This window comes from Planococcus citri, chromosome 2, assembly GCF_950023065.1.
Source record: "Planococcus citri chromosome 2, ihPlaCitr1.1, whole genome shotgun sequence".
Lineage (NCBI taxonomy): Eukaryota > Metazoa > Arthropoda > Insecta > Hemiptera > Pseudococcidae > Planococcus > Planococcus citri.
This window is the reverse complement of record NC_088678.1, coordinates 56149753-56176262: the sequence shown is the minus strand read 5'-3', so window position 1 is coordinate 56176262 and position 26510 is coordinate 56149753. Positions and strand designations below refer to the sequence as shown.

General features: G+C 33.5%; 1 protein-coding gene across 11 annotated transcripts in view; it reads left to right on the top strand.

Annotated features, from left to right (window-relative positions):
• Positions 1 to 1087: 1087 nt before the first annotated feature.
• The window catches only part of LOC135836570 (protein lin-10-like), a 149511-nt gene continuing 124088 nt past the window's right edge, over positions 1088 to 26510 (top strand). For 8 of the 11 annotated variants that reach the window (XR_010557057.1, XR_010557058.1, XR_010557056.1 and 5 more), the window contains exon 1: positions 1088 to 1315. The gene's annotated coding sequence lies outside the window, so the exon portion shown is untranslated. The remainder of the gene's footprint in view (positions 1316 to 26510) is intronic. The other 3 variants (XM_065351486.1, XM_065351488.1, XM_065351487.1) reach the window with 1 other exon arrangement.

Genomic DNA, 26510 nt, shown 5'->3' with positions numbered 1-26510 from the left:
TCTTAGAAAGCAAACTGGAAAATAGTAGACACGTACTTGAACTTTTGTGAACTAGTAAACGCATGCATTTTAATCGTGTTTTTAGTAGGTAGGTAATCATTAAAATGATCTTTAATCTACTCTTCAACATTTTGAACAGAATAACATCGCTCGTCTAGCCTGTTGAAACGACATCGCGTTTGGTGCTCTAGATAGACGCTTCTGATGAACCTATTAGTTACTTACGTCATAATTTTCAAAAATTGCTCAAAAATCAAAAAATCGTACTTAGATAGCTCAGAATTTAACGTATGAACTATGAAACGTGGGCGCTGGGCGACCTGGGCGACGTGCTATTTCGGCGACCCAAATTTCAGCTCGATTCAAGTTCAATGGAGTTTAATGGACACAGTGTTTCAATTTCAAATTCAAAATTTGTGAAAAATTAACCAAAAAATAACAGTTGAAAAATTAAAAGGCAATTCAGGCAGCTAAATTTTGAAGTTTTCTTGAAACTATTTTTTCAGCTCGACAAATCAACAATAATATAAAATAAACCATTCAGTACTCATATTTGAACTCGAAGTAAATTCACAAAATAATTAACTGAGTCACAAACACAAATGTCACAATAATTTAATTAAATTATATTTTTATTTTTTATCAAGAAAGAAAACAAAAAATTCTTATTATTTTTTATTTTAAATAAAATTTAAAATAATTAAAAATAAAAAAAAAGTTTTTTGCGCCATAGAATTGCCAGCATTGAATAATTACAGTGTAAGCTCAATAGAAATCAAAACTGGAACTCTTTGACTTCCTAAAACGCGTCACTCGTCACTCCAAATTAAATTCTTTACTTTCACCACTGAAAAAATTTAATTCGTTTTTACGTAATTAACAAGCATGAAAATAATTATTTCAAACTCGATTCAATGATTATCGAAACATCGATCGAGTAATTAAATTTTTGACCCATTCGAAGTTACCATTATTTATTCCTACACGAGGCAACACTGTTCTTATTGGCCTTTTTTTCAAAAGTTTCATTTCTAAAGGTTTTTTCTGTGCTTTTGAAGGGTGTTATGTTATGCGTGTGTTATCTTTATGTTACATTTAGTTATCATCGTCTCTGCTGCGTGAATTTTACGATTTTTTTCTAAAAATTAAAAAACCCAGTGTTGTGCCCTTTTATTTTAATATTTTATCGCTTAATTAATTAATTTGTTTAATTGTGAAATACTATCTTTCTTTCCGTTTGTTTTGCGTGGTGTTCGAATTTGAATTCAGTTTACCAAACACAAATGATAATTGTGAATATGGATAGCGTTTAAATGTAAGTCAACTTTCTTTTCACTATTTACATTGCTGCTGGAGTGAAGATATTTCCTTCACTGGCCACTACTCTTATCTAACGAACCATTTCTGAACCACAATTCACTGAATAATTATGAAAAATATGAAATCTATAGTGTTTCTGTTGATCATAATTTCAACCCTTTCGTTTGGTTTTTCGTTCTATAGCTGGAATAACACTCGTGAAGGTGTTATCTCTCTTTGTGAAAGAACTGCTACGGTTGGCAATTCTTAGTAATTGTCTGTTTTGCTGGCATTATATGTCATGTTTTATCGTTTCGAATTGAATATACTGCTTCTTTTCTTTCACAATGAAGGTATAAAATGAATGTATACTTTCGTCAGTCGACATTCATTATGGTAATTTAAAATTCGACTCTAGTATTCTGTTATTTTTTTGTGTGTTGTTTTTTGTTACTCGACATACTTATCTACTCGATGCTACTTTCGATAGTATACTTTGAGATGTAATTTCAGCTGATCAGTTTCTTTTTGGTTCTAATGTCGTATAACCATTTTTGTACAATTTATTGTGCTGCAAGAAAAAGCATTTAAGTAGCAACTTTTCATCTTGAAAAATTCTTGAGATAAGATCGTTCTTGAAGAGTGCCAAAGTTACTCAATTCTGAAACAAAACGGTCAAAAGTATCTATGCCATAAACAAATTAAACTCATTAGACAATCAAGCAGCGATACTGTAAATTGAATAAATAAAATTGTTAATTTTATTTCTTGTTATCTACCTGCCAAATTTTGCCAAAAATTTCTGTACTAAGTATGTGTAGTGAATTTCAAATACATCATCGATGAAGCTTTTTATTTGATATTCCATATGCGAAATGAGATGAGCACGAATTAAAGAGAAAAAAAACACGAGCGTCGAGTATAAAACAAATTTTCAACTGTATCGATTTCTTGAACATGAAAATCTACGTCATCGTGGTGAAATTTTGCACAAAACGTTTTGTTGACCTTTTTTCAGCGAATTACTCTTTATATTTATTGTAATGATAAAAATTACAGTAACTTGGGTTTATTCAAGCAGAACGATTTTATTCTAAAATTGTTTCAGTAATTACCGAGAAAATTTTCATTGCTCGTTATTTATAAAAGGATAAAATAAACGATCGTATTTACCCTCGAAATAGTGTATTCTACATAGATTGTAGCTTTAACAATACACACGACCTAACCTGAAAAAAAATACAAAAACAAAAAAGAAAGGAAATTAAAAAAATTCTAATAGGAAATGAATATTCATGAATACAAAAAAAGGCCTCTTTTATACTGTAAGATTAAAGTTGAAAAAGAAATTTCCGTCGATTAAACGGGTAAACCTGCAAAATAACAAATTGGCAATTTTTTTCAGCTAAATTCCTTTCATTACTTCTTTTTTCGCATTGCTATTTTGCTTTTTCATGTATAAAAAGAGAGGAAAAAAACGGATAAAACGTGAAACTCATTCGAAGAATCGTCTTCTGTTCGAACATATATCAGAATAGTGTTTGTCTGACAATGATAAATTTGCCAAGAATACGGTTACGTATTGATTTCCATTCGGTTAATACAAATTACCAGTTCGTTTACGATTTTTCATAATGGTCTTTTTATAATGTGTAGGGTTGATGGTGTGATAAAAAAAAAAAGAGCGAGAAGAGGTGAAAAAAAGAAGTACAGGAAAATACGAAAATGGTAAATAGGATTTAAATTTTTTTCCAACGCTTATTTCTAAATGGTCGATTGAACGTCTAGGGTGGATTTTGTTTTTACATATTATTTGGAAAAACCTCTCGAATGAGTATTGCACTAGAATATCGGTTAATGCTACTCGTGAATTTTTCCGTTTTCCGATATGCTCCATTGTTCGCGTGTAAAAGAACAATACATTGTAAGGAATAGCTTTTACCAACTAAACAATGAAGATCGGTCTATTGGCATTTTACAAAGGCTGGTGTCGTGTAAAATACTCACTCTTTCTGCAGCTCGCGTATCTGGGAAATTTTTTTGTTAGTTAACGTAAAGGATGTTTCTCGTCTACAAGAGGAAAGCAAAAATTGAAGTGAAGTGCACTTTGGTTTGAATGTTTCTTGTGTTTTTGTATTAAAAACCACCTTATGTTACTCCGTCGTTTGGATAAAATGTGCTATCGACCTTTTTAACACGAGTATGTGGTAGAAAATTTCGAATTTTCTTGATTTTTCAATATTTCCTCTGCAGCTATTGCGCTCGGTTTACTGGGCTAGGTGAAGTGGTTATTAATGTTTTAATCTGATCCGAAACTGAGGCGAGATTGTGTGTGTGTGTGTCTTTGTACTTGAACGAGAATTATTATTTTAAGCAGAAAACCCAAGTACGTATTTTGGCGATATCTTCTGCAAATTGTCAAGTGTCTTTGGACCCAACTAAAGGAAGAAGGAAGAGGAGGTTTTTTATGAATTTTCCTTTATAGACGTGTATTTCAGGCCTTTGAAAAAAATGGCTCCTCGAGAAAAAAAACTATAATAATGAATTAAAACGGTGACCAAAAATTTGAAGTAATGTACCTATGTAAAAATGAGTAGGTATAATATTCGAAGAAAATTTGTTCTTTCGATTTTTAAGAAAATCTAAAAAAAAAATCAAAATCAAATTCCAGGGTTATTTGGAAATGGAAGTAAGTACAATGATAAAATGAAGATTTTCAATCTTGGATCTTGATGAATCCTAAACAAAAATAGAAGAGTTGTTTATTGTCAATTCTCAAAACGTTGGTCTAAATTCAAAAATACTGCAGAGTATCTTTTATTATTTTTCTAAATTGAAGTAAATCGAATAAGAAAATTCTCCTGAAGCTTCGCCAATTTTTTAAAAAGAAGGACATGAAATCAAAATATCCGTCAAGTCCATTTATGCATTAAAGTAAGGGTTCTTAATATCGACCACTTTTTTGTTTTTGGTTTTTGGCTGCTAATGAAACCATTTTTGAGATAGAAATTCTCGAAATGGCTTAACATACCCTGATCCTTCCCTCACCAATTATCAAAGCCTCGTGAGCATTTAGGCATTTTAAATATTTTTTTATGCATTTTTTTACTTCGGTAACTCAACTAAATTTCTATTTCAATTTTAATAGGTGTTAAAGTAAAAAAATTCTCCGATATTCCATGGAAAAAATTTCTATCGAGTTTTTATTCTTGATTTTTATCAGTTATTTTAGTATTTTTTAAAAAGAAATACCCCTACCATTTAATTTTATAAGTTGAATTTTGATATGAAATTTTGAAAAATTTTGCAATTTTTTGTTGAGTTAGCAGAAAAAATTATGAAAAAGAAACTTTTCAAGAATTCAAATAATTTTATGATTTTAACAAAAATTAGTCAAAAAATGTACTATTAATCGTCCTCAGCTTGTTAAATTAGTATCCTGGATCATTGAGTACATACGTACAAATCAGTCCACATCAGTTTTTGACCTCGAGTCTTTTACATGATCTACCTACCCAGCAACTGTACAAAATACCTACCATTGGTTCACTCCCAAATAACCTAGGAAAGAGAGTTATGTATTTGAAATTCAAGAGTGTATTATACTGATACAATTAGCTCAAAACCGAATTCACAGTTGAAAATACATTAAAATTTGATTCATTAACTTTTGTTAAAGTTTTTAAAAGGTAAACTTTCCAATTAAAAGTTGAACTTTCATAATGGCGCTTCAAGTGCGAGCTACAATTGAAAATTACAGAAAAATCATTACCGACATAATTTTAAGTTAGTACTATTTTGAAATATTCCTCTTTTTTTCAAGATGGGTGCTCTCAGAAGCAAGCAACCAGCTCCGATCCCCACCTCCTCCAATTTAGGTCAAAATTTCATCGACAAAGTTCGGCATGTGACATCGATTGATATGTTTTTGGAGGCGTTGAACCCAGTAAGACCCGTATTTTTCGATTTTACCTAGAATCCCTCTTTCTTTTGAACTGAACTAAGTCAAAATTCAAATGAATTATGCGTTGGTTTTTTTTTTAACTAAACCTTATCTTCATCCCCCAACCCCCATCATTCGAAGTGCTTATCAATGGAGTCTAATCATTTTCCTCACACTTCTCTTCTATGTAGTTAATGAGTTACGAATATTTTGAATGTTTCGCCGCAAAGTTCGGACTAAAATATACTTTTTTTCTGTACATATGTATGTGAAAAAGCCTATAACGATGCAACTTTTCACTCGACTAAAAAAGTAGGTCTAAGTACAGCCCATCAATCGTTTATGGCAAATGAAATTATTATTGACGCTATATGGATAATTGTTTGAATAGTTGAATTGTAATTAATACGTATGGAAATTTCGCCGAGAAAACTATATAATTTCGCAGTAGTATCGCGATGCTGTGTAGCTGCTATGACAGACGAGCTCGTATTTATTTAACGAATGTAAAATTAACGCTTTAAATATGGCCCGAATATGTTGGTTGATTCGGTATTAAGCCTGGATTATTGAAGCAATTTGTGTGAAGTAATTTTTCATTGGAAAACGTTTATTTATGTACAATGGACAATGAATATGTAGAAATAGTATACACGTATATGCACGTGCACTAGGTATACATAACAGTATCTGGGGAATAAACTAAATCAGACTGGGCACGTCGGTCGAGCCTTTTTTTTTAAAAAAAAACTAACGAATAATCGTTAAAAAAGATAAACATAATTTGCATTGTAAGTCGAAACACAAAGGCTAAATGGAAAAAAAGGACGTGGGATACGTTTAAACGTAGCGAATTATAAAATTCGAAATTAGCTTTACACCGTATTAAACATATTAAATGTACGGTAGAGTTTCTACTTTTTTTCATACTTTTTAAAAACTAACGCCGGCATATTTCCTTTTTGAAGTTTCTTTTATTTCATCCCTTTCCTGTGCGAGTTAACGTCTTTAAAAGAGTTTTCAAGTTAAACCGGGAAAAAAATGCTTCAAGTGCTTAACGTTTCTAGTAGAGTTATTTAATTACAAGTCTTGCGTTGCTTGTTTTTACAATTTTTTTTTTTTACACTAAAGTGTTGCTGGTATTGTTGGTAGGTAGTTCATCGTTTATGATTTTTTTTTTCTGCCCCGGTTTATATTATCCATACAGGCTTTGGTTTTGTTTTAACTAACGAACGGTATAGTTTACTTGTTTATTCTAAAGTTATGTGCTATCTCGAACTACGTATGTATATTTAAAAAGACCTTTCTCCAAGTGTCGCTATGTACCTACTCGTATACCGAGTCTTGTTTCTTGTATTGAATACCTAGACCTACCTGGTTCGTGTGCTCGGTTTCATGCTGTGGAAACGAAAGCGTGTTTTTGACGTATTGACGAGACCGGAGGCGTTTTGGTGACAATGTTTGAAAAATTGCCCCGCTTTATTAAAAAAAAAAAAGAAGTGAGAAGTGGAGAAGAAAAATAGAGGAAATTGAACCCAGCTAGGGCGAATCAAAGGATGAATTTAAAGGATATTGTGTTGTTTTTTTATTTTTTATTCGGCGAAGTATAATACTTTGTTCGCTAACAACGTAAAATGCTTGTGAAGAAATGTGGAAAATGTACGACTATTGTAGTTGAGATATTTTCTTCAATTCGTTCGACTGTGTTAAGAAACGTACCTATGTGTACATTTTTGAAAATAAATTAATCGATGAGTTCCTTTATGTGACATTTTTTCAAGATGTTTAGAAATTGTGGAATTTTTTCATCAGAGCGACTGACTATTCAAATTGCAATGTTTTATCAATGTCTGAATAATTTTCAGTACTATAAACATGGACCTACATGAGAAAGTGAAAATTAGAGTAGGCTTTTATTTTCAACGAATGAGCCATCATTTTGTGAAATACTTGCGCAAGTTTTGCTTCAAAGGTGTGTTTTTGTGTGATACTTTCACTTTAATTTTATGAAAATATTCTCTGTATGAGGTAAGAATGATGTGGTACGAACAATGTCTGCCTTTTTTAACGAAGCGAGATGCATTCTCAAGTACATGGTTGTTTTATCAAGGTAAAAGTACTACTTACACGTGGTATTAAAGCTCAGTGGCGTGGAAAGGAATTCTGCGCCAGGAGCGCAAGAGATGTATGTCTCATTTCACTATTTTTTTCAATGATCCCTCTTCCTTCGTGACATGTATACTTTGTAGACTAACGAATTGTGCATGGAACTTCAAATTTTCCATCCTGAAATTTTTTTTGAGGGGATGCGACTCAGGCTTATATGAAAAAAAAAACTGGAAGAAGAAAATCAAAGAGCATGAAATTTCCCATCAAAAAAGTGTTATTTTGAAAGATTTTTCGCTTGAATTCAGGCGAAAATGTTAAAAAGTTCAATTAGAATAAATTTTGTAATAAAAAATTGAATTTTTTTATTTCAAGAAATATATTTTTGAAAAAATTTGGAAGTCTCTTGAAAAATAACCAGGAAAACAAAATTGTGCATGCGAGTAAATATTCATTTTTTTTTTTTTTTTTTGAAAAGCTTTCTAATTTTTTAAAGAAAATTACTTACTAGTTTTGTTTTTATTTTTAAATTTTTCCAAAATTTGGTAAAATTTGTTTTGCAGAAAATAAAAAACGTAATGAATAATTTCTCTTTTTTTTTGGTTGATTGTGCTGCAGAGAATAAATTCTAGTGATGAAAATAATGTTCATGTGAAATAACCAGAAAACCATGTAGGTAGTAAAAATAAAAATTTTAACTTCACAAGTCATAATTTGCACTAGGTAAAAGTTGAAGATTTTGTGCTGAATTTTTAAAAATTTGTTGCAAATTTACTGAATTTTTACTTGATTTGTTTTTTTAACTTAAAAAAGTGAAATGAGTTATAAACCTTTTTTGCGAAAAATCCAGAGGTATTAATTTTTTTTGTGGAATGGTTGTAAATAGAGCGTCTGATTCTGATGAGTCACTAATTTTTGAGTTTTGGTTTGGGGAAGGTGATGATGGCGGTAGTGGTTTGAAATTACATACTTAACTTCATATATTTTGTTATATGTACTTAATGGGCCCTTGAATAAGTTTTACTCTTCCTAGTTCCTACCTTCTCCTACTTCTCATTATTTCAAGGATTGAATTTCCAGTCTCTAGGGTTTCTAATAGGCCTCACATTCCATAAAATTTCGTTTTTTAATAGAAATTTTCTGAAATTTCCTTCGGTACATCCACAAATGGCCCGATGTAGGCCCTTTCGAACACTTGAACGAATTTGATCTCACAAGTGAACCACCTCTCATAAATCTTAGGATGATTGCTGAGCATTTTTTTTTAGCGTGATCAAATTCAGACAGTATTTGAAATTCTATTATAATTTTTTGTAATCGATATAATACTGATGTAAAGGCTGAAAGAATCCAGATTTTTTTCAAAATGATGGAAAACGTTATTGTTTTTTATGTGAATCAAAGTGTTGCAATCCTGCATAAAGAATTCACGATGCATATAAACTGACAATTCCAGAAGAGCTGTATAGTTTCTAAAAAATAGTGACAAAGTCCCACCTTCTTCCTTAGACTTTTTGTATGCTCATTGAACTTTTGAACCACGGTGTCAGGAAAAGGGCTGAAATTTTCGCCTTGAAGAATATCTGCAGGCTCCTGTGAAAGAAGAGAGAACCAACTTACCCTGAAGTATATTCCGAAACACTTCACAAAGAAAAAATTTCCCCTTAATTAGCTCTGCAAATTTATAAAAATAATTAAAGGATTCGGGTTTTGATCGACATTAAACATAAATTAAAGTGTCGCGAAATTTCAGCAAATCAGAATGTATTTGATCGTATTCTACGTATTAATGACGGATACAGAAACAAGAATAGGAACAGACGAATGCTTCTATAGTCGAACAAAATACCCCCTCAAAGGGATCGAGTGAGAAGAGAAGGAATAAGTATATAACATAAGGTCGCTTAAAAGTTTACATTCTTCATTAAAAGCTCGACGACGGCAAGGGGTGAATACGGTACAGGAGGCTTTCTAAATTTTAAACTTGTGATTAAACTTCTTATACTTTATCACACAATGCGAAGAGAAAACAACAAGAAAAACAATAACCCTTTTAGCGTTCGTTGATGGGATTAAGAAAAATGGCAACTTTCCGCCCGAAATCTCCCTTCATAAACAGTTTATTTTCTTTAAATTACAATCACGATGTAATACCGCGCGCGTTTGTGTTCGGGCGCGCGAATCTCAATCACGCGAATCATCGTCGATAATTAAAATTTCCTATTCGGATTCGAAAATCGTTGCTTTTTTTCGATTGGCATTGTTTTTGGCTGCGCTTTTATCGCGATAACGTCGCCGTCGTCGTTGCTATACGACGGTTCATATTCTCATATCGTGCCGGAGTGTGTACTGTTTTCCCTGCGAAAGGACACCACCAGCCATCGTCGTAGACTCGTATTTTGTATATACGAGTAGTTTATTATACGAAAGTTTTGCATTGGCGCATACTACATAGTACAAGTACATAGTACATACGCAGAGTCAATCGGATAGATAATTCCGCCGTTCTATTCATTGCAGCATAAAAGCGATGATTTATCGGCTGAGCGCAGAATAACGAACGCCATCTCCAACTAGTAGCTTCGTATTTTGAATACGATAAGTAGGTACGAGTATATTTGAAATTGCAAGGTGACGAATTTCATTAACCGACGATATTTTTGCCGGTATACAAGTACCGGTACCTTCGCTTTCCTGAATAATTCATTGATAAAGTTTGAATTATAATTCAGGATTTTTACTCAAAAAATCTGATTTTAAAATCAAAGCCACGGTTACTCATTTGTTGACTTCAAAAAATAATAATAACACCTCAAACTTTAAACAAACCGATCTGTCTTCAGGTTACAGATTCGTTCGGATATTATGTACTTACATTATTTTGAGTCGATTTTTTCAACAACAAAAAACATCCCATTTTAGAGTAAACAGATTTGTCTCCTCTCCAGGCTGCAGATTTGTTTACCTCATTACGAGCAGCCTCCTCCCCGAAAAACTATTTCAATTTAAATTAAACGGATCTGTTTGCAGGTTTTAGGTCAGTTTACTTACTACATTTCAGGCGATCGTTTCTAAAAAAAAAAAATGAAAAAAACAAATGTCGTTTTTAGCAGTTTCCAAAACATTGAAAATAAATCAGAAATTGAATTTCACCCTTGTAAAAATTCTTCTTGTGTGATTTTTTCTCCCCTCCCCGTTATTGGTTTTCATAAAAAAGAAATCCCTGAAAATTTTAGCTCTTTAACTTCAAAATTGAGAAAGCCTTTCTTCCGCTGAAAAAAAAATGAAATGAAAAAAGCAATCTATTGATTCAAAAATTCTCTATTTTTGGTCCAATTTTTTTTAAAATAACCCAGTTTTTAAGTTTAAAAATAGTCTCTCGGTCTTCCAAGATATTTTGGTCCCTTTGTAGGCAGGGTGTCTACAGGTAATGAAAAGATAGTGATTTTGATAGCCGGTAGTGACAGTAGTGAAAAAGTAGTGATTTTCAGCAATTTAAAAAGTAGTGAAAAATTGAAAAAAGTGGAAAATCTAATTTTCCGAACATGAAAAATTGAAAAATAAATGAAGAACACTGCTAAAATTGCAAAAAAATTCATATTTGAAAAAAATTTTCTCGAAATATATAGTTAAATAGTAACACATGTACCCTAATAAATTACAAAGTCTAAACAAAAAAAATTTTAAAAATTAAAAAATTGATCTGAAGGGGGAGGGGGTGGTTAAAATATTTTAGAAGGTAGTGACTTTTTTTTTGAAAGGTAGGTAGTGAAAAAGTAGTGATTTTTGGTCAACGAATTCCTGTAGACACCTTGGTAGGGAGTCCCCCTCTCAAGTTGAAAAAATTCAAAAAAAAAATGAAATGAAAATATGAAAGCCAGTAAGATTTATTTGAAAATTTCTCGTTGTGTCAGAATTCTTATATACCTATTTGCCTATAGTCCAGTTTTTAGGAAAATCCTTCATGCCTGCCATAAACAATGTCGGTGCAATTTTACATAGCCCCCCCCCCCGATCTCACAAAAAAAACAGAAAAATTCAAAATTAAAGGCTGTGAACATTTTTTGAAAAATATTCAGTTCTGGTCAGAATTCTTCTAAATAAGCTTAAGCCCGTTTTTGAGAAAAATGAATAAGTAAGTATCCCAAAATGATAAAAATATCATTCTCAACACCGTGAAGTGAATTTCATGCATACTCCCTTCTCCATAACTGTCTTTTGTTATTACATAGTAAAAAACTGAGCTTCCTAACGAGATTCGCTTTATAAACCCAAACGTGAGTAAATTTCGCGAAAGAATGACGTGAAAAAGAAAAACAAACGAAATTTCTCTTCGCGCCATCCCATCCATCAAAATGAACCGAACGTAGAATAAAATTTTCCATCCCTTCGAATCTCATTTGTTTTCTTCTCGCGCATTTTTTACCGCCTTCGTGAAAATTACGATTATTGTTTAATTAAGATAAGAAAAAGCTCGGTGCAATAATATTATTTACATTCTTCCGTGTTTTTTTAATTTAATTTCTGCGACTTTTCGTTGGAAAAAAGATAATATAAAAATAATAATCGTAATCCTATTTTAATAATTACTTCATCTCGCCCTGCGGCGGTCGGCATGGTAGCTTCGCCAAATAACGTGACATTTTTAAATTGAAAGAAAGCACCGACCAACGATACGGTTTAAAAGTTCATAAGTCACATACATTGTATTAACGACTCCGCTGACCCGGGCTGAAAATTTTAGCGGCATTTTTCAAATAGCTGGTTTTTTGCGTCCAGTGTATATTGTATATACAAATCGTCGTGGTTTTAACGAGTGAGTGACACATTCGTGTGAATACCACCACCTACAGAATTACGTATAGAGCAGCACACATACCAGCGGAGTGAAAAGCCACGACGAATTTTTGTTACATGGAAAAAAATAACATTGTATGCGCTTATACCAAAAAGCACATGGTTTCATTTCAATGGCTCCCGTGTTAATGTACGTCGTAATATTTAATGGTTTCAAACATGCGGCGAAAAATGTAAAATTAAAACATTGTAACGTTTTTAGCTGAAATAAAATGACGAATAATTCTCATTTTTTTTTCACCCCCGTTCGTATTTTGCGGACGACAGCGACGCGACGCTGAATTAAATGAAAAAACTTTTAATAGCTAAACTGGCTTTATTCGCTTAATATATTTTACATTTTTAATTGCAGAGTAGGTATATTGCAGCTTGAAACTCGTTTCTTGGCTGATTTTACCATTTCGTTTACTTTTACTTACACCTTGTTATTATTATTTTTTATTTTTATTTGTATGCAGGGTGTTTCAAGGCGGAGGTAAGACCTTTTGCTCTTTAAATATGCAACACTTATTGCATCTTTGTAGGGATGTTTGCCTGTTCCCTAGAGTCCAGGCGCATCGCTGTGTTGAGTACAAATAAAAAGTTGCATTTCAAGTTTAAACGACAGAAAAGAGTATTCAAGTGTCTAGAATTTTTAGTGATGGAGCGTTAATGTTGAGTAAGCAGGGAAGAGGTCAAAATAAAATGTTTAAATTTTCATTTTAACCAAAGTTTTTGAAAATTTATTTTTACGAAGTTTTGAAAATCCAAACTTGACCATTTTCAGTAATTTATGCTTTTGAAAAAATTATCAACTTATTCGGTAAAAATGATAAAAATTAATTCTAAAACTAAATTGTATCGAACCGATTTTATCGTCTCAGACGATTCTGGAGCCTCCAGCACGATGTTCGATTTCTCCAGAATTTTTCAATTTTTTTCAGAGGCGTGGAAATTATTTTGGGGGAGCTAAAAATCGAATTAATTGTAGTTTATTCTCAATCTGCTCAACGAGTTCATTCAGATTTTAGCTGATTTCCAGCCTTTGACCAGCATAATGATGCGAAATATTGAAATAAAAATGTAAAAAATCAAAAGAAATAACACTGGAAGAGTTTGTTTAGAAATTGACTCAAATGTGGATAAGCTCGTTAAACAGGTCAAGAACAACCTGCAGCTTGATTTTTAGCTGCCTAAATCAATTGAGGAGTCGGCCTGCAAAGTGACCTAACGGAAAAAAATTAATTTCGAGATGAATGAGAAAAACGTGTCCTAAGAAATTGAAGTCACATTTTTTCGAAATCTGTTTTCAGGAATCGAAAGGGTCAACCTTCACTCACCTAATCACCTTTTCGTTTCTGAAAAATATGTACACGGGTTCGCTACAGGGTGCAACAAAAAGCTACCTCAAAAATTCAATTTTTGCAGTTAGGTCACTTTGCAGGCCGACTCCTCAATTTCTATGACTTCTGGAGGAATATAAAACCGCGCCGAACGTTCCAAAATGGCAAAAAACGAGGACATTTCATTTAGAATGGCTAACATTAGTTCCAGGACTAATTTTCATCGTCTTTATTTAATAAATACTTTTTTTTCGATGAAAGCATAGATCGCTAAATAGTCAATTTTCAATTTTGGATCTTCGAAAATTCATTGAAAATGGAAAAATCAGTTTCCTTATGAAAAAATTTGAAAGAAAAAAATCATCATCTCTGCTGAAAATAATGGGAAAAATTGTCAATGAAGCTACCAGTTTTTGCCCCTGCTGCAGACGTGTAAGGCAAACATTCCTACATTTACTCAGTAAACGCAGCGTATTGGATGGGAGATTTTACTGCCACCCTGAAACACGATGTATGAATTGAAAAAAAAAAGAACATCGACAAAGGGTAAGTGGAGGTGTTGGTGGTAAGCTTTACGTAGGTAGGTAAGTATAGGTCTAGGTAGTGGATAAAGTACGTAGTGCGCACTTTTATCGTCGAATGTCTCCGCAGTTTCTCGTTATAACACCTCAATCACGTAGCCGGCGAATAAATCATCGCTAAAACCACGTTTTTGATTAATTTTCCGCGTCGGGTAAGTTTTATTTCGCACGAAACACCTAATATCCGACGGAAATATCGAATACGTTAGGGTATAAGGGGATTTTTTTCACTTGGCTCGTTTTATTTCTCCCTTTATAAATGCATCGTGTAAGATTTTCCAAGTGCTTGTACCTAATAATACTCGTGCGGGTATCAATACCTACATGTATTTTAAGGCGTCGTGAAATATTTATATGCTTTGGTTTTAGTCCTACAGCACGTGTCGTTGGATTAAAATATTCAATTTCTCAATAACCATAACCATCGGTGGCCCTCTTCCGCTCGAAGTTTATTTTCTTTCGAGTTTGAAGTAAAGAGAGGTACCTATACCTAATATCTACTTTGTATGTGGAAATGTATGAAACAGGGATGTGATATTTTGGAAATGTTATGTACAGGGATGAAACAAAATAAAACGATTGAGGATTCTTAGAAATTGAGATCGCTGTGTGATTTTTTCTGTTTTATTCCTCAAAATTGAATTTTTCAGTTTTTGGAACTCCGAATGCATGTTTTTGGTCATTTTCCTGAATCCGTTGGTCATCAGTTTTGATATTCATCTTGTAGAACAAATTTTGACGAGTTGATGGAAAGAGGAGGCGGGCAATTTGCTTTCTTTCTTTTCTAGTCTCTCATTTTGAAAGAAATTGGTGATAGGAAGACTCTGGACCGATCGAAACTAAAAAATGAATTTGAACTCAGCAACCTCAAATTAGTGGGAATCGACATGTCATGTCGTATTTTTATGAATCGTTAAAATTCCTTTCGAAATTGAAGGGCTGACAAAAAACGACATCTCCCACCTTACTTTCAATGATTACACCCTGTAGGAGGAAGAGGAGGAGGAGGAGGAGGAGGGTGTAGATGTAGAGTAATCGAATCGAAAAAATAAGCCAATTTTCTAACTCATCGTCTTCAGGATATATCTTTTCAAATTATCAATTTCTTCCAAAATACTATTTGCTGACACGTTACGTATCGTTTGTCTAAATTTCTTTCCAAGAAGTGTCGAGCAGAAGAAAGCGACGAAAAAAAGGGTTCTGACCGTCGAATGGTGGGGGGTAGAAGGAGGTGTGAGCTCTGCGCTAAACAAGGAAACTCGTAAAATTTATTTGACTGCGCGATTATTGTTTCATAAAGTATACCCGATTCTCGATTCTGGGTGCACCTTTTGTTCTCGTTCGTTCAATGACCTATGGTATTCAATTTATTATCTCGAATTGAACGATTAGAGCGAACGCGACGATAAATTTGTTTGTACTCGTACAATTTCGCATTTAATCGTATTTTCGTCGCAAAGGCGAGAGCTTGAGCTTTCGTTGCTTGATTGTTCCCCAAACGTACTTCGGATTATTTAAAAATGCAATCCGACGATGCGACGACGCGAATTTACTTAATTCTTTTCGCGGAAGCGTAAAATTATGATAAACATGTTGCAGAATACGAGTATATAACGTTTTTTTTTTTTTTTTTTTTTTAATATTCGCATCGAAACAATGTGAATAAAACCCGCGAAAGTTCAAGTGATGGATTTTGAGAGACAAGAGCTGTAGGCGAAGCTCAAAAAACCCTACATAGTAACCGTTTATTTGTGGAAAAATATTTCGAAATTTAAATATACTCGCGGTAGTAGGTGTGGATAAGCTGCGCCATCATTTTCTTTCAATTTTTATATTCTGTAAATTTTCCGTCGACCGTATATAATGGACGAATAATTCAACGGTGAAAAAATGACAAAATGTGAAGCCTAGATTTTGGATGCAGAATCCTGGAAACCTTCTGCTCATGCGTCAAACATGACGCTTACGGTGCTGGTGGAGAGAGAGACGGTTTACTGGTTGAACAATGAACATGGGTGGGTTGAACTAGTGAACCGTCTCTCTCTCCACCAACGCCGTAAGCATCATGTTTGGCGCATGTGCAGAACGTTTCCAGGATTCTGCATCCAAAATGTGGCCGTCATTTCCTGCGATTTGAATTATTCGTCCATTATATACGGTCGACGAAATTTTCATATTTCTTATTTTTGTCGACACGATATATACGTGCCTTAATTTCGGCATTATAAAGTTGAAAATCAAAGACAACGTTTCGTTCGTCTCGAAATTTAATTTATAGTCGTTTTTATTTTTTCGTGCTCTGTGTTTTCTAAAATTGAGCGAATTATGGCGAAGAAAGAAAATGTAAAGATTTGAAATAGTTGACGTGAAAATAAAATCGCGTGAAAAAAATCGGAAGCGTTTTGACGAAGGCGTTCTTTTTTTTTGAAATGCTTTAGTGACGTATGAATTGAAAAATCTATAAAAATATGATTACCTACTAAAAGAGACCTATTTTTAAACTCAATTTTAACAATAAGTATAAGAAGTTGGGTGGTAAATCTTGATACATGTATTATAATGGATGGTTTTCTGTACCTACTTGTGGAATTGTAGAACGTTGACGTTCTACGTGTACAGAACACACATCGATGTATTTGTTATATGTATTTGTGGTGATGGGTTTTCAGTTCGTCTTTCAATGAAACAATTGGAATTGTTATCCTTTTATGTCAGTATTGATAAGTTGTGTGTGTGTATGACAGCATTTTAAAAAATCTTATTGGGAAGCAATGTAGCAATTTTGTTATGAGTAGGACAATCTGTCGAATAGGATCGTGAATTATGTCTAAACTGACAAAATGTTTCTTTTATAGTCGATCAGATAAGTCATTTTTATTTTATGAAAATATTTCACCTGAATTTTTAATATCTGTTCCCCTCTTCTCCTCTTTCCACTCCTCCAGAAAACTGAATACTTTTCATGATCAATGATAATGCACAGGTTTTCATTTTTGTTGGAAAGTTTTGAAAGAGTAGGTACCTACTACCTACTACCTACTTAGACCAAAAACGTGAAAAAAATCAAAATTTTACCAAATTGACCGAGAAAGCTGAAAAGTATGTATCCTATTTCCGACCTCCCGAATTTGATGGCAATTATTTTGAACCGTTTATTGAGCAGCTTTGGAGTCTCTAGCAGTATTTTGGAAAATTTCAATTCTGTCAACTAGGTGCCTATGTCCAATCATGAAGTCGTTGGAGAAATAATTATTTATTCACTTCCGAACCGGTTGAAACCCATTTCGGGAAAATGAAGAGGTTTACCCTATTCAGTATGAGTATCGTATTAAACCTAGGATTTGAAGACGGTGATTTTAATTTCATCAACCATTCGCCCCGTAAATGAAAAATTATCCCCATAGAATAGGAGAATGCACGAAATTCAAAAATGTTGTTAAGTATATACAGTACAACAGTTATGATCATCAAAATATTGTAGACTAATCATTCAAGTACCTATGTCTTGAGGTGACTAATTTAAAGCAACGATAACGGGCTGAAAAAAGTCTAATTCAAGAAAAAAATGTTCAGTGACAGGGTGTCTAACAGTCATGAAAGTCATGAAAAAGTCATGAATTTTGGTAGGTGGTCATAAAAGCCATGAAAAGTCATGAAAAAGTCATTGAAAAAAAATCAAAAAAACAAAAGATTTAAGATTTGTCCAAAAAATAAAAAAAAATGAAAAAACCGAAATTCCTACTTGCCTACAAATTGACAAACATTTCCTCGCAGTTTCAAGTTATTTAATTTTTTGGGGAGGGAGGAGAGGGGGTATTTTCATGCGGCAAAAATGTGAAAAATGAGTCATGAAAAAAATCATGATTTTTCATCTGGGAGTTTTGTTAGACACCCTGAGTGAAGTTGAGCTTTTAAATTTTTGTCTGAATAACAAAGTCCTTGGAAACATTTTTTTTTAGAAAAACCATGAACTCACTGAAAAAATGAAGGAGAATAAAATGTTCATTTTTTGTAGTGTGTTATTCACTTTTCTATGCATTATTTTTTTCTTGAGATTTACTTGGCGCAAAATTTGAACAATTCACTTTTTATTGAGGACCTTCCTCCTCTTCTTCAAAAAATGTAAAGAGAGATGAAATCGGAGAGCATAAAATATGTAGCAAACTTTATGTTTTGCTAGGTTTTGTTTTTGAAAAATTTTGAGCAAATTTTGAAAATACTCGAAAACATAATGCTGTGTTTTGGGGAAAAAATTGAAAAAACAATCAAATTTTTCTGCTCAAAAAACAATTTTTGGAAAAATTGAGAATCCTTCAAAAAAATGTCAAGGAACGAAATCGTGAAGTATAAGTTTCCCTGCAGTACGAGTAGGAAGTGATTCATGATTTTCCAGGAAGCTGTTTTTGTTATATGTTGAGCTAAAATTGAAAAAACTCTATTTTATTCGAAAATGTTGAACAGAACCTCTCAATTAGACCACCCTGAACTTCATCAACCTTTGAAAAATGAAACCAACGAAAAATTCATTTGCGAAAAAATACGTACGAGTAGGTACGTGGCTAGTTTTTGAAGGGAAAAAATTCGCAGACGTAAAAATGAGTAGCACACGTAGACCACAATGATGTCGAAAAGTAATTTACAAAATATCGCACCCACGCATTCGACAGTTACTGGATAGGTATACAATGTCTGTTATGCAAATTGTATGCATAATGTGTGGAAGATGATACTGTAAAATGATAAATATCGAGGTGTATGATAAAGAAAAATCGTTTCGACGAAAGTACCTCTTTGTGCACTTACACGTGCGGGTTAAATTATTAAAATCGATAGACGACGTACACTGTTGTGCGACTGTTGAAACGCATTTGAAATTTGTTATTATACGAGCACCTTACCTTACCTACATATAATGAAAGAAAGAAAGAAAACGCAAATGAATAAGAATAAAGGCGAAGGGTAAAGATAAGCAAACAAGCTGGTATTTTTTTGTAGTACACGAATTCGTAAATTGATCGTCGACGATGAAGAAAAAGCATAATATAGAAAACTGAACGAAGATGAAGGCGCGTTCTTAAAATACGTTGCTATACTTTTAGTTGTAGGTACCTTACCTACAGTGAGCACGCGAGGCTTATGTATACGACGCGAGCTGCAATGTAAGAAATTTATGAGCTTTGTAAACGCAACCGCAACTCAGCTCAAGTCCAGGTCTTATACTTACCACTAAAGTTACCTTTAAACGTGGAAAATTTCACCGGCGTGTCAATATTTTTGCCAGCTCATTAAATGTGTCGTTTTTTGCGTCGTCGAAAACAGTGTTTTTACACTGCTCGAATGAATTACGTTTAATGGTAGACGCTGGCAAGTCGGTTTCCTTAACTGGTGTTTTGATTGATAGGTGTGTTTTCACGTTGAGCGCGACGTCGACGTCGACGTCACCTTCGGCTTGGTTTTCGCCTTTCCGCGATAAAAGTCACGAGCTTTTAACTGATCGGTTGAAAGTTTGCCGTTTTGGTAGATGAGGCGTTCGACTGGTATAACTGGGTCAATGGGCAGATTTTTTACCGGTTCCAAAACAACCGGCGCGGCCGGGCCGACAAACCAACGAACGAACGAAAATTAATGAATGCGTATCGAACGCAAAGGCAGCCGTATTATATGTATAGCTCGATTACGTACGCGAAATATACCGAGAGTATAAGGCTCTCAGATAATAAATCGATTTAAACCGACGATTAATGAAGACAAGGGAATGTAGTATTCTGGTGCTAAGTTTCCACATGCCCGCAGTGAGAAAAGTTGACGCTAACAAGTTGCTCGCTGCAAGATTAGTCAAGCGCTGGGGCAATCGTACAACTGAGGGTATTTTTGACTAATTTAGAATTGTTGATAATAAATCCAGATGTCCCTTTTTTGTCCTTGGTTCGGCGAGCTTTTTTTCCCTCCCGGTATACTGTGGTTTTTACTCTGCAAGTTTAATCCTATAATGAGAAGATGGTTCGGTTCGATTTTAATCCACTTGAAATTTCCCATCGAAGTGAATTGACATTGAGATAATGTTTGGCTAGGATCGATATCACACCGCGAATCAAGAGGAAAAACTGTACTAGAGAAGTTTTCGGTTCGCTATCTGCTGTACCTATAGTGGCTCTTTCGTGCTTGGCAAGAAACTAACGGTGTCCTATTTCTAAGAAAATTTTCTAATAAGCAATAAAATCAGCTAAAAACTTATTTAAATTTCTCGAAAGATCAGTGAATTTTGTAGAGTTTTTGTTCAATTTCTGCTGAAATTTGAACGATTTTTCACTAATTTTGTTTCAGCGAAAATTTTTGTGTGATTCTTATTATACTCTTTCAATTAATTTTATTATTTATTCTGATGTTCTAATTCACAGTTGTTGTTTTTTTTTGTGTTTCAGGTGAGTACGAATTAGAATACAAATCTTTGACCTCGTGTATGACAATAAGTAAGTAATTTCACAATTTTTGGTAAAATCTTGCTCCACTTGAGTCAGTTGAGCGATCGTATTAAAATAATTTAGAATGTCGAGCTTATGATGAGATGGAATTTTCAGTTGCTGAAGTTGATAACAACAACTTCTATAGCTATTTTTCAAATTGTGGAAGTCAAGTAAACTTTTACTGGAAGCTTCAGATGAGCTTGAAAATGATGGCAACTTTTCATATCAAGGTTTTCCTCTATTTGTAGAAAATTAACGTACCTTACAAGTTATTTCCCTCATATTGAAAAATTCATTAAAAAATTTTCAATCAACTTTGGCAGCTGTAAATTTGGTTCTGAGGTGTGGGCGATATCCTCTTTCAGTGAGCTAAATTTCAGCTTTATCAGAGTTGAGTTGACGAGTTGTAAAAAAACACTCACGCTTAAGAGAAGACCGAATTTTCCTCAAATGCAAATCTTTTTTGAACAAATTGAGTCACTTTTTTTGAAACATTTGTACAGCAATTGATCTGTTTATAATCGAATCGAATCATTTACGAACGATTGGTGATTAAATAAATTGATTGATTTCTTGGTGAATCATTCGCAAACATAAACGCATCAATTAATTTACGATTGATTCGGTTTTTGTGAAACTATTGTACAGGAATTGGTCTGTTTTCAAGCGAAGTGAATCGAACCGAATCATTCGCAACCGATTGGCAATGGGACAAATTGATTAATAATTTTTGGTGATTTATTCGCGAACGAATTGAATAGTTTTTGGTAAATCATTCGCGAACGAATTGATTCGTATAAGTGACTCGTTCACGAACGGATCGATTCATTTACTTGATTTTTGGTGAATACGAATTGATTAATTCGTTCGCGAATGGTTCTTTCAAATAATTAATCAATTCGTTCATGAATGATTCCCTTAAATGAATCTATACTCTCACGAACAGTTCACTCAAAATTGAATCAATTTATACGTAAACAATTCGTTTGAAAACTGATCCACTATGCCTTCTTTTGAACGTTTTCTGAAAAAGTCCAATTCTGAACATGACCCAATTTGAATATGTAATATGAAAAAAATGCATCAAGCCCACCTTTTTTTCCTATGATCCAGAGGGGGAGCTGGAGTGACGTCGCGACAAAAGCAGATTCAAAATTCATGTACCTACTCAATTAAATATACGCAAAAATTGAAGAGTTATAAAGTAACCTTCGCTTTAAAAAAATCTCAATAACGTCAAAAACACGATTTCAACTTGAATATTGAAGATTTTAAAAATTTTCACACCTGATCCAAAAATTCAAACTGCTATCAACTTTTCAAATGGCAGAAACACCTTAACGACCAAAATACCGTTTTTCTCCCCTTGAAAGAGAAAAAAACGCAGGCAATTTCCATAAAGAATTACCTAATATTTACGGTTGAGTTGTTCCCACGAGTGAAATGATTAAGGGGCACCCTATTACTCACATACATCATATTGTATGTACCTCTATATTTTAAATAACACGAGCTTGTATTTTTTCTTTTTCACGTCACAAGACGATGACGACGTATTCTGAGCAGGTAGCAAGGTACCTGTACTTGTAAAAATGCACGACAAAGGCGCGTATTGTAATTACAAAAGAAGTACGCGAGTTGCTCTAATAATATCCCAACGTTGAGTATTTTTCCTTTTCGAATTGTTTTTCATTTCTAATTCTAATTAATCCGAAACAAAAGGAAAAGAGTAAAATATTCAATCAAGAATCGATGCGAATTTTCAATACGAATACGTTTCAAATATTACTGGTACTTTTCATGTAAATTTGATTGTTCTTGACTACCATAAATGAAGCGCAAGGTAATGGCATTGGATCTATTTGAAAAAATAATTAAACCTCATACAAATCGTAATACATTGGTATATGTACCTATACAAATTGTACATACTTAAAAATAGGCATCTAATTAAGTACCCGAAGGTACCATTCAGTAGGTACCATATCTCGAGAGTCGAGTACAAATACGTACATAGACATACAGATAGACATACCTACCATACTCTGCTGGACACTTTCACCGTAGCTGCTCTAATATTCCCTACGAGACAAAACCCCTCCATTAATTACTCTTGTAAATACACACCATTTAAACAACTGTTGACAAAATCAACAGGTGCTGGATACATAAGCGCATGAAGATTGTATATTATATTCTAATGAGTTCGGGAAAAAAAGAAGCCTTTTCTATGCGGCGCTTGTGTCCACTTGAAAAAGAATACGCAGGGGAATATATCGTCGTAATCGTGTCGAATGAATTCGCAATTTTTCCACTTTTCAGTTCGCTGTATAATACACCATTGGCGTATCATTTTCATATCTTCGGAGACCTCTGTGTGTGCTCACTCGGGTTACATTGAAATAATATTTTATTTAGACACGCGTACCGATATACGTATGTTTCTGTGTGTGTTCCTTCAAATACACTCAAGCTAAAAAAAAAAAAATATTAGTTTATGTGACAACCCTGTTCTAAAAACTTGAGAAATCAGCGACTTAGACATTAGAAGGAAGAAAAATTCTAAAATGTAAATATTACTCGTTAAAATAAACACCTCGGTGTTATAACCGCTTAATTAAACACACTATTCGGAATGATGAACGAAGCGAAAATGAAAACCGTTTGACATTTTTCTACATAGCGTCGTATCTCGGCGATCATTCCACCTGCTTTAATAATTTTTCTCTTCGTGCGGACTTGATTTAGTTTCCTTGACAAAATTGAAACTTTTTTTCGCGCCGAAATTAACAAAAACAAAGAGGAATTACCCACGAGTCGGCGAATAATGAAAAAAACAGGAAAAAAACACCCGAAAGAAGGCCAATATTAAACTGGAAGAAAAACGGCGAGAAGTAAGGGAACAATAGCAACATCGATCCGATACTAGGCGGTAAAAACCGCGTATTATGTGAGCTTTTTATACGACCTACCTTCGGGTACACTGGGTGGTTTCCTATTCGTCAAAAAAGTTTCATTTTAAATTAACGCCTTGTGTTTTTTTACCGTTTCGCACTTTTTAAAAATAATTTTTCATCAAACTTTCAGCGGTTCTCGTCAAGCCGGGAAAGGCGAAGCTACGCCATACCACGTCGTGTGTATACGCTTCCTAAATCCCGCACATGAATATAATACGAATAAGGGTATTAAATTTGCGGCCCGTTCAAAAGCCATCCTCTTTTTCAACCTAATAACCTGCTCTTGCTAATTCATTGTCTCAAATAGATTCCGCGCTGGCTGCTTCGATGTTGTACTACTATGTATGCCTTTATGCTAATACAGATTAAAATTCACTTTCGACGCGACCAAGATGCGGCCATTCTACGTGAATATTCATGCTGTAGATAGGTAGCTAGCCAGGTAGATAGGTACGGTACAATGTACCTACGTTGGTGTGAAATTTATTGCGAAAGAATACTCGATATTGGGGAAATTTAATCGCTGCCGCCGTGTACATGCGTTATTTACTCGTGCCAGGAAAAACGTTATGGTTAAAACTTAACCCTAAATTATTACAGCTAAAAAGGTATAATCCGACTAACGAAGTTTAGTTAAAATTTTCGCTCAAGATGAGAACATTGTGGGGTAATTTGGTGGAAAAAAATTTCCTGGTTGGAGGAAACTATATTCGCGTGTTAATGGATTTTTGCGAAACATTTTTTCATTTTGATGTGCTCCTCGAGAGGCAACTTTTTCGCAGTATTGGAACTCGCAAAACTTGATTTGTTCAGTTGTTTTAACCCATCCTTCTAAACAGTCTACCTGGTCAATGTCAAGTTTGCAAATATATGTTGAAAAAAATACCTGAAAAAATTGAGGTTGTGTCAAATGCTCTTTATGGAATCTTTTTTTAATTTCCAAAATAGGAATGAGTCCATGAATAAATGCTTGTTTTGATTGGTCTCGGTCTGAAAAAAATAATTTTTTATTGGTGTGAAGGTAAAGGTACTTAAAGGTAATGATCCTGAATTTTTTCAAATTTTTTTGACCTCAATACCGACCCCAAAATCCACTTTGAAAACTTTGAATCAATGTAGAGGAAAGTCCAAACTCGTGAAATTAACCAAAAATTTTTTTTTCATTTTTTAGTGTATCGGTAATTTTTTCAGAATTTTTCCGAGTGAGTGGCTGCTGCTCCATCAGTTCCATCACCATAAAACCATTCGGATACGTGTTTTTTCCCGTTTAAAGTGGTCAATTATTTTGGTCGAAATTTGTTTCCTAGTAATGTATCATCAAAGACGTCGAATTACACCATCAATCTGGATTTGGACCAAATTCGTCAATTTTTCTATATTTCATCACTTTTATTATCTAACAAAAATTTATTTGGGTCATTTTGGGAACCCCTGATCCTCTTTTCGAGTGATTTACATAGCTGAAAATCGTCGATTTTCTCTTACTAGTTGAGGGTAAATTTTTTCAAACTGAAGAATAATCACATCTGATAAAAATACGCAAGTAGTGAAAAATCGAAGACTTCTGTGACATTTTTTTGTAAATTTTGCCAGTTTTAAGTCATTTAAATTGCCTTTTAAATTTTTTAAAATTCCATTTTAACATCTTTTAACGACTTTATATTATGTCATTTTATGTTTGAAAATTTTGATAAAATTTCATCGCGATTTTCAATGATTTTAATATATTTATGTTTTCATTTCGCATAATTTTGATGGATTTTTCACCATGCCTAATGCAATTTTTCCAAGCTCTCTCAAATTGCTTCGGGATTTATTATTTTTTTAATTTTCTAAAACTCTGACATCAAAAATGTTACTGTTAGTGTCACTCAAATGGTCTGGAATAATTTAGGTCTTTTTTCTGAATTTTTGAAAATTTGACGAAGTGTTAAAAATGTACTTAGATATCGCAATTTCTTCCAAGTTATTCAAACTCACGAGCGATGGAACCTTTTGAACTGTCACTCTTTGCTGTGAACAGAACCATGCTAGATCGAAAGAGCTTGTTCTCAAACTGCCACGCTGTAATCCAAATTTCAGCGCCTAAAGTTAATTTTTGGATTTTCGGCGAGTTTTTAAAATTTCAAAAAGTCAAAAATGTTGTTTTAATGTGGCAATGAATTTCAACAGTTGAGGGGATGAATGCCTAATGATGCACTGACCAATGCTATGAGGTTCTAGAGTTTATTGTTGATTTTTCCAGAACGATTTAAAATTTCTGGAGAAATGTGAAAATTTGCTGGAAGCTCCGAAGAGGTTAAATTGTCATTGTTTCCAAATCGGGTTATCGTGTAAACACAGACTAGATGATTTGAAATTCTGATTTTTTTCACATTTTCGGAATTACGAATTGGTCAAAAATTCACTTTTGAACTGATAGGTACTCCTGGAATTTCGTGGTAACCTAAAACGATCGAGAGAGCGCTCAATAAGCTCAGATCAAAGCTGAAATCTCTGCATTTCTTTTTTGGCCCATATACAGCGATTTGAAATTTATGGAGAAATTTGAAAACTCGCTGGAGGCTCCAGAATAGCCGAAAGCATAAAAAAATTAAAAAATCTCCCTTTAAACAGCTTTTTTTATTTTTTTTTATTTTTTAAAAATTGCCCAAAAATGAATTTTAGGACCCGAAATTTTGGTTACGGGAATTTTAGGTTATACTCTTTCGATTTGGCTTAGTTTTGTTCAAATCGAAGAATGACAGTTCAAAAGGTTCCCTCTCTGGTGAGTTTAGATAAGTAAATTGAAAGAAATTGAGATAAATAATTCTCAACATTTCGTTAGATTTTTAAAAATCTGCCGTTTACCAATTTATCAATCAGTCTTTTGAAGCAAAAATTTTGAAAATTTGATAATTTGGCTAGAAAATCACTCGAATTTGAAAATTATCTCCTCCTTATTGTCAGTTTGACAAATTCCAAAATACTTCATCTTTAAA